Below are 15,588 nucleotides of genomic sequence, written 5' to 3'. Positions count from 1 at the left end.
CATGATAAACCTCTTGTGAAATACTGTAGTTTTTAGGTTTTTAACTATTATTTATATACACATTTACTTTACTTTAATAACCAATGTATTTAAAAGTATAATTAATGTTTGCTATCTTAGGACCCTTGATGCAGATACATGTTGAAACACAGCTGTGTTGGGTCATATCAATAAACTGATTCCAATAATACTGCTCCTGTTATATCCTTATCTCCTTATGGTCGTTTCTGTATTTTCGTCTCTATCGTAATACATTGGAGTTCTGATGTTTTGTTTGTTTGTTTTTTACAGACTGGATCATACCATCTTTTTATGTTTTTAGAGTCCTTCCTTTTGCCTGTCCATTTTTCAGATGTATGCTGTTGTTTGTGTGTGAATATATCCTTGACATAAGAATATTACTACACTCATACAAATAAAAAAGTTATTGTGTTTTTTTATACAATTTTCAATTTTTTTTCATTTATTCTATAGCAGTGAAACAAAATAAAAATGACAGTACTCCCCTGAAATTCACAGGGGTTCCATTCCAGAAGCACCCACAAATTTCAAGAAACCGCAAATGCAGTTTAGGATCGGATCGGAGGCGGGAAAGGGCTGCAGGAGCGGCGTTGCATCCAAAAAAACAATATTTAGGCTGGCAAGCGGTTTGGCTATGCAGAAGGCTGATGGGGGAGGAGGAGAAATTGGCTGTGCAGAAGGTTGATTGTCTGACGGAGGGAGAGGAGGAGGAATCGGCTGTGCAGAAGGCTGATTGGCTGACTGGGGAGGGGGGGGAGAAGAGAAGGAATCGGCTATGCAGAAGGCTGATTGGCTGACCGGGGGGGTGGGGGGGAAAGAAGTAGGAATTAGCTGTGCAGAAGGCTGATTTGGAATCTACGGCTGTGCAGAAGGCTGATTCGCGGACTCAGTCATTCCCTGTATTTTCTGACCGGAAGAGACAGTCAGAAAATACCGTGAATGACTGAGTCTGCGATTTGTGAACCGTGAATTTGCAGGGGTCTACTATATAGTACACTTACCTCAGTCTCTCGACTCTTCCAATTCTGTCTGCCACCTAACGGCTTAACAAAATGGATCACCCTATCCAACTAATCACCCCTTCTTCTTTACCCCCCTTACTTAACGCCTCTGCTCGGCTTTATCGAATGCCGCAATATACATCACCGCTGTATGTAACACTACTGTATGAACTCCGCTATATATATGCAACTTACAACAATTGTAACTTCTCTGCAATAGTAACCGACCTGAAAATAACTTCACCGCAAATGTAACGTCGCCGAAAATGTAAATGTAGCTATGCCAAAAAAAAAATGTGTAACTTCGCTGCAATGTACAGTCTCTTCATCTGTTAACCGCATAGAACTTCCATGGTAATGCGGTATACAAAAATAAAGTTATTATTATTATTATTATTACATATTCCCATCCAAATTCATATTCATGTTTCAAATTCTGAATCAATTTCCTAGTCAACTGCAAGTTAAAAATATTTCTAAATTTATATTGCATATCAAACTACAAAACCCAACTGCAATTTATGAAAACAAATGTAACTCAAATAATTTCTGCCATTGCTTTTATACAGTTAGGTAAAAAAATTAGGACACCCCATAAAATATTCAGTTCTTTCTTAAGAAATGTTCACATATCGATGTCAAATCTTTTTTTTTTTATTATTTATCTCTGTAAAAGAGTGATGTAATTGCAGGTAAACAACAAAAATATTATGCATGTTTTTACCTATATTACACTTGCCTTTCCTATTTGGTGTACTTTCTCTATTATTAGGTCATACAGCATATAAGATGTCCAATGCTTACTTATCAAGAGATGTTAAGTGTCAAATTGCTGTCACATTACTTATACACCTAACATAGAAATGTTTTTATTATCATGATACGCATACAGTATGCTTATTGCTTTACTATGAAGTTACATAGCCAAGTATTTCGGTGGGATATTACTACTATTAATTATTTCTATAGCATTACCAAACGCACACAGCGCTGCACAGAGTCACAAAGAGTAAGAAAACAGTCCCTGCTTGAAAGAGCTTACAATCTAAATAGGCAAGACAGAGAAACAGGATGTCATGGATACAGTTAAGGAGAACAGTATATCAGCGGGCTGGGTTGGAGGGCAGAGGAGTAGGGTTAAGGATTGAAGGCTATATCAAAAAGATGGGTTTTCAGTCTGCTTTTAAAAAAGGGAAGGGAAGGGGCTTTATAGACAAACCCAGGTAATTTATTCCAGGCATTGGGGGCAGCTAGATGAAAGGAACAAAGTCTGGAATTGGCAGAGGAGGAGAAGGGTAATCCTAAGAGTGACTTATCTGAGGAACAGAGTTCTCTGGGAGGTGTATAAGGAGAGAGAAGCGAGGAGATCTTGAGGGGCAGCAGAATGAACACACTTGTAGGTCAGCAAAAAGATCTTGAACTGTATGCGATGGCAGATAGAGAGCCAGTGAAGTGACTTAAGGAGAGGGGTGACATGAGCGTAGCAAAGTTGGTAGAAAATGAGTCATGCAGCAGAGTTTTGCACAGATTGCAAGGGGGAGAGGCGAGACTGAGGGATACCAGTTAGGAGTAGATTGCAGTAATCTAAGTGTGAGGTTACGAGAGCTTGGACAAGGGTCCGGGTGGTGTGCTCAGGGAGGAAAGGGTGAATTTTGGTGATATTGAAGAGAAAGAAGCGACAGGTCTTAGCAGCTCGTGGGATATACGTAGAAAATGAGAAGTCAGAATTGAAGACCAGTTTGTTAATGCTCTTATTCAAGCCAGAGAGACAGGGCTCTTTTTACTAGGTGCACTAGCGTTTTTAGCGCATGCTACATTGCCACGCATACTAACCCCGCGCTACGCGCACAAAATTAACGCCATCTCAATGGTGGCGTTAGCGTCTAGCGCGCGTGCTAAAACCGCGAGTGCAGCTTAGTAAAAGGAGCCCATAGTTACACTACTTTCTTTATTTACCAGAAATTTTGAAAGTATGTTTAGTTTTACATTGTGGTTTATTACAAATATTATACTATATTACTATGGTATATTGCTTTTATTTTTTAAAAAATGTTGAAGCATGAAAATGGGAAATATTTTATGATTTTATATGTTTTGTTATATTTATTATGTATGTGATGCTGTAATCTGCCTTGTTTAAAAGCAGATTATAAATAATAAACTATAAAACACATTGGGGTATGTCTATTAGAAAGCATTGAGCCCTAATGCATGAACACACTTACTACACACCAAATTAAAGCATTTTGTGGTAAGCAACCTGTTTGCACATGCTAAGCGTGTGGTACCTTTTTTGTCTTTATTTTCTCTAGGGGGCGTGTCAGGGCAGAGAATGAACATGGACTCACTAGTGCATGGTAATCAGAACACACTAACTGTATAAATGGTTCACACGTCCATAACACAGGAGCCCTTAGCACCTCCAAAATTGGAGGTGGTAAATGCTTCTTAGTTATTTTTTGTGAGTTATGCACGCTACGGACACTATGGAAACAAGACAGAAAAAAGAATGACTCATTTGAGCTTTGGTGCTGGAGAAGGATTTTAGGCGTGCCGTGGACCGCCAAAACAAGCAAATCGATTCTGGGAGAGATCAAACCAGATATGTCATTCGAAGCCCAAATGTTGAAGGTACGGCTGGTGTATTTTAGTCACACCATCAGAAGAGAGAGATCAACGGAGAAGGATATCATGTTCAGGAAGATTGAAGGAACCAGGTGAAAAGGGCAACCTGCAATCAGATGGTCGGACACGTTGAAAACAACCATGAGAATTAGTGCGTGCTAAGCAGACACTAAGTGCTAACACGTGCATGTTATCCTATGGACGCGTTAGCGGTTAGTGCATGCGTCGATTTAGCGTGCGCTAAATCCACGCTAAAACGCTTAGCGCACCTTTGTTAAAGAGGGCCTAAGGCAAACATTGGTGCATAACCTGAAAAATAAATGCTAGAAATTGCTCGAGTTCCTACGCATGCTAGAAATGGGCTTAGCATGCAGGAATGCCCTGCTTTAGCATGCATTAAGCCTGTCAGCGCACTTTAGTAGACATGCCCTAATGTGTTATTTTGCTATCTATTTCATTATTGATGTAGTATGCAGTCTATTCCAAAGGGAAGAGACCCCACGAGAAATATATTATAGAGAAGTGGGGAAGGAACTAGTGCACATCAACCTGAGATAAAGAAGAGTTTATTTAAAACAATCAAATATTATAGAACAAAACATGCTACATTGCCATAGGCTAAGATAGTGTTACTGACATACCGTCCTATGGCAATGTAGCATGTTTTGTTCTATAATATTTGATTGTTTTAAATAAACTCTTCTTTATCTCAGGTTGATGTGCACAAGTTCCTTCCCCACTTTCTCTCTATTCTGTAGTATGCAGTCTATTATTTCATGCACTGAACCTGCCTACCTCACTAAAGACATGCTCCCTCTTTTACAAAGGTGCGCTAAGCTTTTTAGCGCGCACTGAATATTAGCGCGCATGTTATCTTATGGATGCATTAGTGGTTAGTGCACACATTGATTTAGCGTGCGCTAACTCCACGCTAAAATGCTTAGCGCGCCTTTGTAAATGTGGGCCATGGAGATTATAGTGGACATAGGAATAACATCCATGCTTATGGGATCACTTGTTGCAATACAACTCTAGCAGACCTGAAACAACCTACAGCCTATAAACAACAGCCTAAAGACATTCCATGACGTGCATTCTGCACAAGAGCCAACATTATATGTTTCGTTGCTTTCTAAGACTATTTCTTGAACTGTATCTACAAAAATTATTATTTTTTTTTAATCCATGAAACTATAAGGCATCATTTATACAACTATTGTACTGTCAAAGACAATCCAAAGACTATTTTGTTTTCATGGATATTCACATTACTTGCTGAAGCTATATTTACTTTGCTGGTTGACTTTTATGCTTGCCTGCATACCTAATTTATTGCTGTAAGATTACTATTTCTTTTTATATTCAGTACATGCAGTCAGTGTATTAGCATTATATTTATCTATTATTCACTGTAATTCATTTGTTGCTATGTAGCATTCTAACTTCCTCTTTTACTAAACCATGATAGCGGTTATTAGCGTGGGGAGCCACACTGAATACTCCGCACTGCTCCCGACGCTCTTAGGAAATCTTACTAACTAGCTTGTGAGAACTGTGGTTTCGGGCTGTGCCCTGAGTCTTTTCCTCCTGTTCTTTTCATATATTTATGTATCTATTCACTATATTTAAGCTTTGGGTTTATATTTATGGCAGAACTGATTTTTGCATGCTTACTGCAACAAGTTCACCAGTTCCTACCATATTATAGACAGTACTGCCCACTAGGGGCTTTGGAATTTCCCAGAAACTAGATGCTATGTTAAGTGCCCAACTGCTATTAATTGTGCACCAGCGTTAACACCAGGTTTCAATGGGCATAAATCTGCGAGATCCATGCTAGGCCGGCATTTTGTAAAATGTGCACCACACAGAACACCCTTTGCAGAATACTAATTTAGTGCAGATCTTCAAAACCTGCCTACCATCCCCTCTATACATGAACTATTTTAAAACACAACCTATAATAGTGCTGCACGATTCAGGAAAAAATATTTCGATTCGATTCAGCCTATTGAATCGATTTTCCTTCACAATTGGGTGTTTTTTTCCAAACATCCTGATGAGTTTATTTTATAGCCTCTCCACCCCTTTTGCCCTCTCCTACCCACACTGGTCCTGTGGTATAAACAAAATAAACAAACAAAAAAGACTTTTCCTCTCTCGGTTAAATCCTAGCTCACGTTCGCAGTCTAATACCAGCTCTGGCAGGATACAAATTTCAAATCTGATACATTGTAATCACAAAACAGAAAATATATATTTTTTAACCTTTTGTTGTTTGGTCTTTTTTCAAATCATGTTGGTCCCAGGCTCTGCAACAAACGTCTTCTGATAACTTGCTTGCCAGAGTCTCTTGCCCTTTTGCCATTTTCTTTTTTCTCCGTGGTAACAATCCATCTTCCATTTCTGTCCTCCCCTTCCATTTTCCTTCCCTCCCCTGGAGGTCTGGCATCTTTCCTTTTTTCTGCCTCTATTCCCGTAGCTGCAGCACCATACCCATCATACCCAGATCCACCATCTCTCTTTTTCTCAACTAACCTTTCATCCAGCATCTCTCCCTTTCTATTTCTAGCTATCCTCCTATCCAGTATCTCTATCCCCCCATACCATCCCTTGTGTCCAACTTCTCTCCCTTTCTCTTCCCTCCCTAAATTCCATTGTCCACCATCTATCTCCCTCTCCTGTTTTAAGATCCATTATTTCTTCTATCCCCCCATCTCCCCTCTCCATGATCTCCCCCAAGTCCCCCTCCACCATCCATCTTCCCCCCTCAACCAAGTTAATTTCTCCCATCCATCTTCTCCCCATCTCTCCTCCAGTCCACCAACTCCCCCATCTCCCTTCCCCCTCTCCCTCCATCTACCTTTATTTTGACGTTACAATGTGTTGCCGGTGGCGGTACTTATTTAGGGATCCACTCATGCCACCACTCCTTGCATCTTCTCTCCACTGCGGCCCACCCTTAGTGAAAACTTCCTGTTTCCACTTGGGCAGCCAAATGGAGAGAAGATGCCCGGAGTAGCGCAGGGTAGTGAATTGCATTCGCTACTTCCGCTTTTGCCTGGCCAAGGAGGAGAGGAGAAATACTAACGCCGGGGAAGGAGAGAGCCTTGCTGCCGCTGATCTGCACGCAGGGCAGGATTAATTTGTCAAGGGCCCCTAGGTACACAAGTACACTAGGCCTCCCTGCCCTTCCCCACCCCACCATGCGCCCAGGCGGAAACAGGAAGCTGCGTCAGAGGGAAGCTTTGGGCAAGCAGCACCGCTTGCACAATTACAGTTCCCGTTGCCTTTCTTACCCACGTTGCTTGCTTGTCTTACTTTCCAATGATGGGGGGGCCGCATTGCCGATCGGGATGGGGCCCACGTTGCCACGTAGCCATGTAGCGCTGTAGAAATATTTAATAGTAGTAGTATCCCATAGAAATACTTGGCTATGTAACTTCATAGTTATATGTAACTTCATGTATATGCTGGAGGGGCCCATCGCCGTTTGGAAAAAACAGTTTTGATGCCCTCCTTCATTAGGCCCCCCCTGACCATTTCGGGCCCTAAGCACGTGCCTACTTGGCCTATTGGTTAATCCTGCCCTGTCTGCACACAGAGACCCGTTCGGGATTTCCCTCTGCCACCGGAGTCCTTGCTTCGATGTAAATTTCGGTTTTGCAAAACCGGAAGTTACATCAGAAGCAAGGACTCCGGTGGAAGAGGGAAAGCCCAAACAGGTCTCTACCAAGGGGGCCGACAAATTGGTAAGTCCGATTTTCTTAAAAAACAGATTGATTCGAATTGATTCACCCAAAGTGAATTGGTGAATCAATTTGAATCGCAAATCGGGCAGCACTAACCCATAAATCCATTTTCTCGGTTACTGCCTACTCTCTGTGGAATGCCCTCCCATTGGACCTCTGGAAAAAATTCAAGTCCAAACTTAAGACTATTCTTTTCAAAGATGCCTACTACCTCTGATCTAATTTTTTTCAAATAGAATCCATATTGCTTCTCAATGGACTTTGCAAAAAGCTTATTTTGAAGCGAGCCCTACCATAACGTATTTTCCCCCTCACCACTTTTCACCTTTTATTTTTATTTTCAATTTCTTTTTTTATATATTTTTAATTATTTATCAAGTTTCAGATTTACATATCAAGTATCCACTTGTACAGAAAGTTGAAGGTGAGCAAAGAAAGCAAAATTATTCAAATACATTATACTCAAGAAAAGTAAGATATAGCTTAACTTCAGCTCAAGTCCTCATATTAGATCCAAGATTTTAGGACTTGCGAGAAATATTAATAAAAACTTAAATAAATATAAAGAAGAAATAAGATCCATTTAACTGAGAGAGGATATCAATTAATAATCAAACTTCACTCATATTTTCCCTTCATCCAGGCGTGCTCCTGACAGGAAGGCTGTCAGAAAGGCTCAAAGAAAACGATATTGTATCACACATTTACATGGATGATGAAGAAAAAAGGTTAGTCCAAGACTGATAACCCCTGGCTTTAACATCAAAAGTTCATGCCATCTTTTTTCTGTGTCCCTTGCCAGGTCTGGAAACATTAATATTTTATAGCAAAGAAATTCTTTCCGCTTATTTTTAAAGAAGAGCATAAGAACCAGTTTTTATCTGGTGCAAGGGCTACAGTAAGATGTAACATTGCCGCCGATGCGGTCTCTCTATCAGAAAGTTCCAACATTGCTCACACATTAAGGGTTCCTTTTATAAAGGCGCGTTAGGGCCTTAACGTGCGGAATAGGGCGCGCTAAAATGCCACGCGCCTCTTGAGCAGGCGGTATTTTTTGGCTAGCATGCTCTAATCCGGTGCATGTGCTAAAAATGCTAGCGCACCATCTTAAAAGGAGCCCTAAGTGGTTGATTATCCTCTTGTTGTTGCTGTTCATTTCTTTTAATGGGCAAATAATAAACTTGTGTAAATGGTGGTAACATATCCTCAGAAATTTCCAGTCTCCATCATTTAACGTTTCAACATGTCCCTAGGAGTTACAGCCAGAATCCTTGGAAAGTTGATCAGCCGGAGATTATTATTACGGGAAAAGTTTTCTTATTTTCAATTTTAATGTATTTATTAACTTACCTTGCCTCTCCTCCCATCTTGTTTCCAGTATGTCAGTCTATGTTTCCTCTTTTTTTAAATTTTCTTTTTCTCTAATTTTAGATATGTTTTATTTCTAATTTTTTTTTAAACTTGTTCCATTGTAACAGTTTAGGTACCTGTTTGATAAATGGTATATCAAAGAATAAAGAAACTTGGATGGTGCCTACCTTTGGGCTCCATTTATAGAATCCCCACCCCCATTGCATATAAGCAGGCACACTCTTTTTATGGGCTTACTTTAGTTTATTTGTGATGTGGCTATGCAGTTTTGTAGAAACCCCATTGCTGCATGTAAAAGAGTCTTTAACTATAAAAAAGCCTTATCGATTTATACCTTCTCAGAAGACAATAATCATATAAAAAAAAAGTTATTTGAAAACAGCATACCTGTGTGTGAATAAAAGTATGCATACAGTTCCAGCAGTCCACATATTTTTGCCTGCATTTGTCTGAAACATGGTCTGGCAATAGGATCCTGAGCCAACTTTTGCATCAGTACCACTGTCACGTGTTATGATCCAGTAGCTCCCACTGTATCTCAAGTATACCCCCTTCCAATGCTGGTAATAATCCTGAATCCCAATCTGGCATCTCTCCCTCCGCGCCTGCAGAGGGGAGGAAAAAGAAAGGGAGAGATGCCAGACTGGGATTCTGACATCCTTTATCACAGGTGCTCTGGGCCAGGGCCTCACCTGGTCCATAGGATGAGCCGGCCTTGCCTGAGAATAATACATGTGGATGACATTTTTGAGACTCACAGACATGTGAGAGACTCACAGAGAAAGCAATTACAGCTCACTGTAGGTACTTTTTTTCTGGTTAATCTTCACAGAAAAAATGTACTTGTGTCTTTCCCTTTTGAAATTAGGACAATATCCATAAATAAAAGTACCTGTGAACTCTACATCAAAATGTATCGTTTTTCCATCCCTTGGATCCACTTTATGAAATTCCACAGTTGAATAAGTGAGTTTAAGTATCTGGTAATATGCTAGCCTACGTCATTGCTTTCTTAAGCTGCTGAAAAGATTTTCATGTCAGTTCAGAGGCTATTTGATCTTTTTTTCTTTGTTGATTTATTCTTGCACATTACCTTTTTGCATGCCTTCACATTTTAACTAGAAAATTCCTCTGCGTTAAGGCCCTGCCTGGAAGCAATGAAAGCCTAAGGTTCAACTGAGGCCTTTAAATACTTTATCTAAATGTTATTCATGTTGTTTGATCAAATGTATTTATTAGGTTTTTCATGACATTTTTTTTAAAGAAGTAGAAAAGACAAATATTCTAAAGAGCTGGATTTGTAAAAGAAGGAATTTCTGGGATCATTAATACTAGGTGTGATCAGGCTACTTGAATTTGAACTGAAAGTTCTATTTGCCTTAATATATTTCATTACTGAACTTTAGGTATTTATTGGAAGCATTTTATAGTGTACCTTAAAACAAGAATGCCTTTTTGCAATAGGCTGTTATGCAAGAAGGATAGAACATCTACAAAAGACATTAATACAACTGTGAATATCTGTACAGCAAACTCAAGAGACTAAGGGCTCCTTTTACTAAGGTGCGCTAGTGTTTTTAGCGCACGCAGGATTTTAGCGCGTGCTACACTGCGCGCTATGCGGCTAGAACTAACGCCAGCTCAATGCTGGCATTAAGGTCTAGCACGTGGGGCAATTCAGCGCGTGCTATTCCACGCGTTAAAGCCCTAACGCAGCTTTGTAAGCTCTATTTCAATTTTGACTGTCTGAAAACTTGCATTTAGATGTCCATATTGCCTATTTTACAAAGACAGAATATGGCCACCCAACATTGCGAGATATCCATATAGCAAGAGGGCATGGTCTGTGTGTGTTTTGGACGGGACTAAGGAGAGCCGAAATATGGGTGTCCAAAGGCAATTACAGAAGGAGAAGGAACTTCCATATTTAAAAGGAAGGATGTCTTTATTTAGACCAGGTAGAGGCACATCCAGGTTGCAGAAAAGTGCTCTGATTGAGCAGCTGTCCACAGGAGGGATTAGGTCGCGACACCTCCTTAATTCCTCAGTGATTGCTGTCCCCCTCCCTCACCCCTGAAAATGAAACTGGAAAGGGATACCAGGCTCTATGACTGCTTCAGATATTATGGGCATTCTTAACAGAGCAGCAAGCAAATTTGAGGAGCAGACTATGTACTGTAAACCAAGGAACCTAGGTTCAAATCCCATTTTAACTTTCAAACTGGACAGGCAGCACCTTGGCACTCTCCTTTCATCCCACACACCACACTCCATTACATTACATGAATTCTTATATACCACAACTACCTCACGGTTCAGTAAGGTTAACAGCTAAGAGATACTAACCATTTGTAGTACGATCACAATACATTAATCAAAATATTTCCCAAACAAATGGGTTTTCAGTGATTTCCTAGATAAGAAGTTGAGATTGATGATGTATAAATACTAACTTGGTTGTCCCACATAGCTGCCAAATATGCCAAAGTTTTACCAAGAAAACCTTTATAAACACATCTCTTTACAGATGGAAAGTCAACAAAAATTGTATCTCATGCAAGTGTTTTATATTAGTAAAATTGAAGCGATCCATAAGGTAGCTGGGTAAGAGTCTATTCAAAGCCTTAAAGCATACACATCCAAATTTGAAAACTGTTCTGGCTTCTGTTGTCAACCAGTATAGTAATATTGTACAATAGTAATACTGCACAATATCAACATACAAAAAAATCACCTAAGAAGGAGAGTGGATTTATTATGACTGCAGCATTGTACTACTGACATACAGTATGTTAAACACAGTTTACAGTATCATGCAATTACATACATGAGTGCAACTTACAGCACAATTAAATTACATAAATGAATCTCTACTTTTTAGGGCAGAGGAGATAGCGGAACTACTGCAGCAAATTTGCAACCTATCCTTGAAAACGGGCATGATCCCGGAGGATTGGAAGATAGCCAATGTCACGCCCATCTTTAAAAAGGGATCAAGAGGTGACCCGGGAAACTACAGACCAGTGAGTTTGACCTCGGTTCCGGGGAAACTGACGGAAGCACTGATTAAAGAACACATCGATGAACATCTGGAAAGAAACGAACTTTTGAAAACAACCCAACATGGTTTCTGCAGGGGGAGATCGTGCCTAACGAACTTATTGCACTTCTTCGAAGGAATTAACAAACGGATGGACAGAGGAGACCCCATAGACATCATATACCTTGATTTCCAAAAAGCCTTTGACAAGGTGCCTCACGAACGTCTACTCCGGAAACTGAAGAACCATGGAGTGGACGGAGACGTACATAGATGGATCAGAAACTGGTTGGCGGGTAGGAAACAGAGGGTAGGGGTGAAGGGCCACTACTCGGACTGGATGGGGGTCACGAGTGGTGTTCCGCAGGGCTCAGTGCTCGGGCCGCTGCTATTTAATATATTCATAAATGATCTAGAAACAGGCACGAAGTGTGAGATAATAAAATTTGCGGACGATACAAAACTATTTAGTGGAGCTGGGACTAAAGAGGAATGCGAAGAATTGCAAAGGGACTTGAACAAATTGGGGGAATGGGCGGCGAGATGGCAGATGAAGTTCAACGTTGAGAAATGTAAAGTATTGCATGTTGGAAACAGAAACCCGAGGTACAACTATACGATGGGAGGGATATTATTGAATGAGAGCAACCAAGAAAGGGACTTGGGGGTAATGGTGGACATGACAATGAAGCCGACGGCACAGTGCGCAACAGCCGCTAAGAAAGCAAATAGAATGCTAGGCATAATCAAGAAGGGTATTACAACAAGGACAAAAGAAGTTATCCTGCCATTGTATCGGGCGATGGTGCGCCCGCATCTGGAATACTGCGTCCAATATTGGTCTCCGTACCTTAGGAAGGATATGGCGTTACTCGAGAGGGTTCAGAGGAGAGCGACACGCTTGATAAAAGGGATGGAAAACCTCTCATACGCTGAGAGATTGGAGAAACTGGGTCTCTTTTCCCTGGAGAAGAGGAGACTTAGAGGGGATATGATAGAGACTTATAAGATCATGAAGGGCATAGAGAGAGTAGAGAAGGACAGATTCTTCAAACTTTCGAAAAATAAAAGAACAAGAGGACACTTGGAAAAGTTGAAAGGGGACAGATTTAAAACGAATGCTAGGAAGTTCTTCTTTACCCAACGAGTGGTGGACACCTGGAATGCGCTTCCAGAGGGAGTAATAGGGCAGAGTACAGTACAGGGGTTTAAGAAAGGATTGGACAATTTCCTGCTGGAAAAGGGGATAGAGGGGTATAAATAGAGGATTACTGCACAGGTCCTGGACCTGTTGGGCCGCCGCGTGAGCGGACTGCTGGGCATGATGGACCTCAGGTCTGACCCAGCAGAGGCATTGCTTATGTTCTTATGTTCTTATGTTCTTATTTCTGCCTTACCAGCCAAAGTACAATTTCTGCCCTGCTTGGGCATAGACTGTAGAAGTAGCGAGACGCTACCATCACTTCCCTCATCAAGGGTTGTTGTAACATTACATTCCTCTCCTTATCCTTGACTCTTTTTATTAATAGCTTCAGCTCCTCCCCCCATTCTGTCAAAGTCTGGGGTAGTCACCGCCGTTTTTCTAGCACTGGTCCCCCTGCAGGGAAGAGGGGGACTGCCCCGGGTCTTTGACATCATCCATGTCACTGCTAGCTTGTGACAAAACAATTTCAAATTTGCCTACTGTTATGCTTAATCTGATCTAAACATAGTGCTGTGTGCTCTGTCAGGCTAAGGCCTGCTGTTAAATGCTGCAATGTGATCCCTACCTTAAACTGGAGCGGGGAGAGCAGTTGGAGCGTTAGACAAAATGGCGATTGCGCCCTTGCAAACATCCCTCTTCATGCTCCTAGTCTCCACCTCTTAGACTTCCCCTCATTCCCTCTTTTAAAGCCCTTGTATTGGTCTTTAAAGTGATGAGCCATTACAAAATTCCTTCGTATTTGACAGAGGTGATGACACTCTACCAGCAATTATCTACAAATGAGTTCCTACATGCACATTATGAAAATACGAGAGCATCTGTAATCTCAATAGCAGGGGTACCAGTATGGAATAATTTGACAGGACCTTTAAGAGCACTCATGGATTTTCAGAAATTTAAAAAGATACTGAAAACAACTCTAATTATGGAGACTTTTAACTGAATGAGTAGTAATATTTTTATGAGTATATTGGAACTGTGTTATGTTTGTTTGTATGCATGTCGTTTTATGATTATGATTGTATTTTGTAAGCTGCTTAGTGTTAAGCAGGTAAGAATTTTTTTTTCCCAATAAATAAATTCCTAACTGTAGCTACCCCTCCCCCTCTATTCCTTCAACTACCTTCCATTTTCTTATCCCTTTCTAACCTGTCTAGACCTACCTATGACCCAAGTTTCTAGTCCCTTCTTTCCTACATGTCTCTCTTCCTCAGCCAAGTGCCAGGCTGCTGCCCATTTGGGTCACTGACTTCCTTATGCAGCAAGATCAGTTCCTTTTCTTTTTTTAATTGAAAACCCTCCAAGGACAGAAATATATCTACTGTACCTAAAGACATATGATGCAAGCCTGAAGGCTATTGAAGTGGTGTACATTCAGGTACAGTAGATATTTTTCTTTTCCTAACATCTGAACTGTCACTACTATAACCATTAGACTCAGTGGTGCAGTAAGGGTGAGCGACGCCTGGGGCAGTAGCACCCATCCCCACCCTCTTCCCTGCCCCCCCCCACATGCTTGCGCCCCCTTCCCTTTCCCCGTACCTTTCTAACTTCTCCAGCATGAGAAGCATGCCTATATCAGTATCAGCTCGCTCTTTGATGTCACTTCCTAGGTATAGGTCCCAGAAGTGACATGAGAGAGAGTGCTGATGCCAATGCGGGCAGCAACCTCACACCGGGGAAGAAAAAAGCTATTACTTAATCTTTAATTACAATATATTTTAATCATAATACAAATATAAATTATTTTCTCATAACAGCAATATATTCATAATTACATCACTTGGCAACCCACAAAACCCATTAACCCAATGTTCATAATGTTAATATTCAATGTCCATTGTCAAAAACTTATCCAATCGTACAACCGATTGGAATTCTCATTCAAATCCAAAGATTAGTCTTAGCTTAAAGGAATAATACGCAGCCTAGCCTGACACAAAGCTGTGTTTCGCTATTAAGGCATCTTCAGGAGCTGAAGCTGATGGGGGTTCCCTAGTTTCTCTAAACACACATAAATACCATATTATAGCATCATCTTTAATCATATATTTAAAAGGGATATTCACAATCCTCATTGTACCTTATCATAAGCACTCTTTATTCTACTGCAGCACCGCGAGGGGGCTTTACACTCACAAGATCATTCATTACTCCCAGGAAGCAGCTGAATGAGCCAACCCTTCCTTCTTCAACTATTTAACATATCCAATCCTATTATTAGGTATACCACCTGAAGTCCTGTTGAACCAATCTGCAGTCCTTCCACTAATCCTTAATTACAGCATATTCCACCTCTTTATTCAAGCCTACCATTTCAATTGTGTTCCATTGATAAATTAACCTCTGCTCCTTCCTCAACAGAATTTCCGATACATACCCACCATGGTTCAATTGAACACTAATCAAAATTACAAATCTTAACTCTTCCACATCGTGCTTATTTATCATCCAGTGATCAACCAGAGGGATTTCCAATTTAACCAACCTCAGACTACTTAAATGCTGAGCAATCTGGTATTTGATTTTCCTTTTCATTTTGCCTATGTACCATTTCCCACACTGGGTCAGGAA

General features: G+C 40.7%; 1 long non-coding RNA gene across 1 annotated transcript in view; it reads right to left on the bottom strand.

The window, feature by feature from the left end:
• Nucleotides 1–15,182, bottom strand: part of LOC117356961 — a 65,342-nt gene extending 50,160 nt beyond the window's left edge. Inside the window, exon 1 of the long non-coding RNA XR_004538747.1 lies at nucleotides 15,098–15,182. This is a non-coding gene — a long non-coding RNA (uncharacterized LOC117356961). The remainder of the gene's footprint in view (nucleotides 1–15,097) is intronic.
• Between the last annotated feature and the right edge of the window lie 406 nt (nucleotides 15,183–15,588).

This window comes from Geotrypetes seraphini, chromosome 3 (assembly GCF_902459505.1).
Source record: "Geotrypetes seraphini chromosome 3, aGeoSer1.1, whole genome shotgun sequence".
Lineage (NCBI taxonomy): Eukaryota > Metazoa > Chordata > Amphibia > Gymnophiona > Dermophiidae > Geotrypetes > Geotrypetes seraphini.
Note: the sequence above shows the minus strand (reverse complement) of the source record. Positions and strands in the feature narration are given on the sequence as shown.